A 4,712-nucleotide genomic window follows, 5' to 3' on the forward strand; every position below is an offset into this window, starting at 1 on the left:
CTTGGACAGTACCACTTTGTTGCCTAGGGTTCTCAAACCATTAGGTTTTTCTTCTATGTGTTAGTTAGTGATTGATGTGGTGCATGTAGGTGATGTTTATGCATGTGCTTGTGCTAGTGATAGTGTGTGGGTGTTAGTAAGTGTGTGATGCACAAGGGTAGTGTGTATATGTGTGTGTCTTACTCATGTGCATGACTGTTGAGCTTATGTACTAGGTTGTGCAAGTGTGTGAGTGTGTGTGTGTGTGGGTTCCCCCCCCACATACTTGGTGTGTAGGAGTAGTGATTATTGTGTGTGTGTAGGTGATCATGTGGATGTGTGTGTATGTGTGCATGTGTGTGTGACATCCACATGACAAGGGATGGTTGGCCTTGATGAGCACTTGGTGCAAGCTTGTATGAGTAGGAGTAGGTATGCTTGATGTGAGTGTAAGTAAGTGTGTGTGTGTGTAACTAGCATGTGTAGGTGCTTGATGTATGTGTGTGTGGGTGTGGTGTTGTGATATGGCACACATACATGAGGTCTAAACCCTCATGTCACCATTGGTGTTGTGGGGATGTGCAAGGGCATGTGTAGGTGATGATGTAGTGAGAGCACATGTGATATGGCACTATTTGCATCTATGAGATTCTATGTTGTTTTTCCTTTCAAATTTGTGCCTAGTTGTTGTATGCAAGTACCTAGGTATTATATATGTTTTTGGGATAGAATCATCCCAGTAATCCATTGGTGGAATGAGATTCCACTTCGGAACACTTTCTGGGAATGTCATATTCTGTTTTGTTCAATGTTTGGGGCTTGGTTCCATGTGATGTGATGAGCCTAAGAGGGTGATCCCTTGTTGTGGCAGTAGAGGGTGAACCCCTCAATAGCATGGTGGTTTTTTTTATGCTTAGGAGTTTATATGTGCAGGTTGTGCTTTGTCAAAGTAGGCATGTGGCTGAAAATTTTAGCTTAGTGAAAATCTGTGATTTTCACTAAGTCTAAGAAACTGTTGTTATTTTGTTCCCTTGTAGTTGTGCTTGCAAAAGTTCATGTGTTGGGAATCAGCCCTTGCAATCAACTGGAAAGTTGTAGCTTTTATGTTTGTCTAGCTCTATGTTAATGTTCATTCCATTTGACTTCCAGTAGATATTGTTTTGGGTGATGTCAAAATGCATCAGAACATAAACAGCTAGTGAGAATCTGAGAATTTTACGAAGTCCGTGAAAACTGATATTTTTGTCCAAGTTAGCAGCTGTAGATCTTTCTGTGTGTAACTCCTTTGTATTATCTTTTTCTTGATGCTTGTAGAGATTTTGAATAGCTTTTGCCACATATCTTATTTGGCACATTTGGGTGGTTGTAGATGCTTTGCATGTTGCTCTCAAACTGCTATGATGTTGTTTATGACAGAATGTAAAGTTTTGATGTTTAGATGCTTGTGAGTGCATAGTTGATGGTGTGGTGAGTTTCTTTGCACCACCCCATCCATACTTGTTTGTTTGGTGATGTGGCAACCTGGGAATACCAGAAGTATGCCATTGGAGAGTGCTTGTGGTAGATTTGATCCGTAGGACTCCATTTCTTGTTTCGTTGTTTCCGGTTGATCCGTAGCTCCGATCGTAACGTTCTTTATATGCTTTTGCATCGTTTTCTTGTGATGCATCTGTTCATGTCATCCTCATGCATGTGAAGATAGCTTACAGTGTAGTTCTGTCCAAAAGTTATTTTTTCTTCTCATGCATAAGCAAGTGACTAGAATAGGGATGCATGCTACATTCTCATCTCATGCATCATGTGTTTGATGCATCATGTTGTGCTGTTGTTCATTGGATGCTATTTTTATGTTGGGTAGCACCAGGATCGGAGAGTGAGTACGTGGATCCGGGAGAGTATGTGCAGGACGAACAAGAGCAGTTCCAAGCTGAAGACATCACACACAAGATGACGTGACCTTGATACCATCTCTAGTCTTGTTATGCTTAGATTCACCTTTCCTTCGTCATATGCTCACTGCCTACCACTGAAATATTTGCCTCCTGATATTGCCAGGAAACCCAAACACTTTCCCCTCCTAGCTAATATTGAATGGCTAAGTAGGCTTACTCAGCTTCTAATGTTAGCGTTGGTAGTTGCACGTGAAATTGTATCATGTGATAACATGAGTTTGATATTGATGTCAACTGTGCTTCCCTTGCAACGGCACCAAAAATAGTCGTCTCGACGGCACCAGGAATCCTTCAGCTGCGGCTATGCCTTAAGGGACTTCCTAGGCAAGTATGCAAAGGATTTCCCCCGTGGCCTTGGAGCCTTGCGTTGCTGTTCCCTCGAAGCAGAAAGGGTGATGTAGCACAGCGGTGGTAAGTATTTCCCTCAGTTTGAGAACCAAGGTATCAATCCGGTGGAGGAGTATCACAAGATCCTGCACAAACACAAAAGCTTGCTCCCAACGCTATGAAGGGGTTGTCAATCCCTTATAGATTGTTCGTCAAGTGAGAACTGAAAGCAACAAAGTAACAAAGCAAAGTAAAAGCGGAGGTGTAAACGATGGATGTGAATAGACCCCGGGGCCGTAGTGTTTACTAGTGGCTTCTCTCATGAAAGCAAGTAGAAGGTGCGTGAACAAATTACTGTCGAGCAATTGATAGAACAGCGCAAAGTCGTGACGATATCTATGCAATGATTATATCTATAGGCATCACGTCCAAAACAAGTAGACCGATACTTTCTGCATCTACTACTATTACTCCACACGTAGACCGCTATCCAGCATGCATCTAGTGTATTTAGTCCATAAGAACAGAGTAACGCCTTAAGCAAGATGACATGATGTAGAGGGATAATCTCAAACCAATGATAAAAACCCCATCTTTTTACCCTTGATGGAAACTACTTGATGTGTGCCTTGCTGCCCCTACTGTCACTGGGAAAGGTCACCACATGGTAGAACCCAAAACCAAGCACTTCTCCCATTGCAAGAATCATAGATCTAGTTGGCCAAACAAAACCCAAGACTCGAAGACTCAAATATATATCATAGATAATCTGATCACAAATCCACAATTCATCGGATCTCGACAAACACACCGCCAAAGAAGATTACATTGGATAGATCTCCATGAAGATCATGGAGAACTTTGTATTGAAGATCCAAGAGAGAGAAGAAGCCATCTAGCTACTAACTACAGACACGTAGGTCTGAAGTGAACTACTCACGTGTCATTGGAGGGGCGATGATGATGATGAAGAAGCCCTCCAAATCCAAAGTCCCCTCCGGCAGGGCGCCGGGAAGGGTCTCCAGATGAGATCACGCAGAAGCGGAAGCTTGCGGCGGCGGAAAAGTATTTTCGAGGCTCCCCTGATGTTTTGCTGAATATTTGAGAATATATAGGCCAATGATCTAGGTTAGGGGAGGCCAGAGAGGCCACAAGCCCTCACACCGCCGCCTCCCCCTGGTGGCGGAGTGGGAGCTTGTGGGCTCCCTGGAGCCCACCTGGCTTGGCCCAGAGGCCCCCTAATCTTCTTTCGTTCGGGAAAAAAATCATTTTGGGTTTTTTATTCCGTTTGGACTCCGTTCCAAAATCAGATCTGAAAAGAGTCAAAAGCACAGGAAAAACAGGAACTGGCACTTGGCACTGGATTAATAAGTTAGTCCCAAAAAAGATATAAAAGGTACATAAAACATCCAAAGAAGACAAGATAACAGCATGAAACCATCAAAAATTATAGATACGTTTGAGACGTGTCAAGCATCCCCAAGCTTAACTCCTGCTCGTCCTCGAGTAGGGAAGTGATAAAGAATGAATTTTTGATGCTTTCATGCTACCTAGCATAGATGTCCTTTGTAATTCCTCTTATGTGACGTGAATGTTCAGATCCATTAGATTCAAAACAATAGTTTGCTATTGACGTGGAAACAATAATAATTCAAGCAAACTAGCAAGGTAATCATGAACTTTCAAAATAACAAGGCCAATAAAAGCATATAGTCTGGCTATGCTCTATCATCATTGCACAACGAATTTAAATCATCCACAACCCCGGTATTGGCCAAGTAATTGTTTCACACCTTTACTTTCTCAAACCTTTTCAACTCTCACGCAATACATGAGCGTGAGCCATGGTTATAGCACTATAGATGGTGTGGAATGTGGAGGAGGTTGCAAGACAAAAAAGGAGAAGATAGTCACATTAACTAGGCATATCAATGAGCTGTGGAGATGCTCATCAATAGATATCAATGTGAATGAGTAGGGATTGCCATAGAAATGATGCACTAGAGCTACGAGTATGTGAAAGCTCTTAAAGAAAACTAGTGGGTATGCATCCAACTTGCTTGCTCACGAAGACCTAAGGCAACTTTGAGGAAGCCTATCATTGGAATATACAAGCCAAGTTATATAATGAAGATTTCCCACTAGCTATATGGTGGTGACAAAACGAGAGATTCTCAATCATGAAGATCATGGTGCTTAATATGCACAAGTGTGGAAAAAGTGGTAGCATTGTCCATTCTCTCTTTTTCCCTTTTTTTATATTTGGTGGGCTCTTTGGACTCTTTTTTTGTGGGCTTCTTTGGCCTCTTTTATTTCCTCACATAGGACAATGCTCCATTAATGATGATCATCACACTTTCAACTCAAAACTTAGAGCAACTATGACTCTATATGGAATGCCTTCGGTAGTGTACCGTGGCAATGATCTAGCATGGCATAGACATTAATGGAAAA

The sequence above is a fragment of the Hordeum vulgare genome, chromosome 2H (assembly GCF_904849725.1).
Source record: "Hordeum vulgare subsp. vulgare chromosome 2H, MorexV3_pseudomolecules_assembly, whole genome shotgun sequence".
NCBI lineage: Eukaryota > Viridiplantae > Streptophyta > Magnoliopsida > Poales > Poaceae > Hordeum > Hordeum vulgare.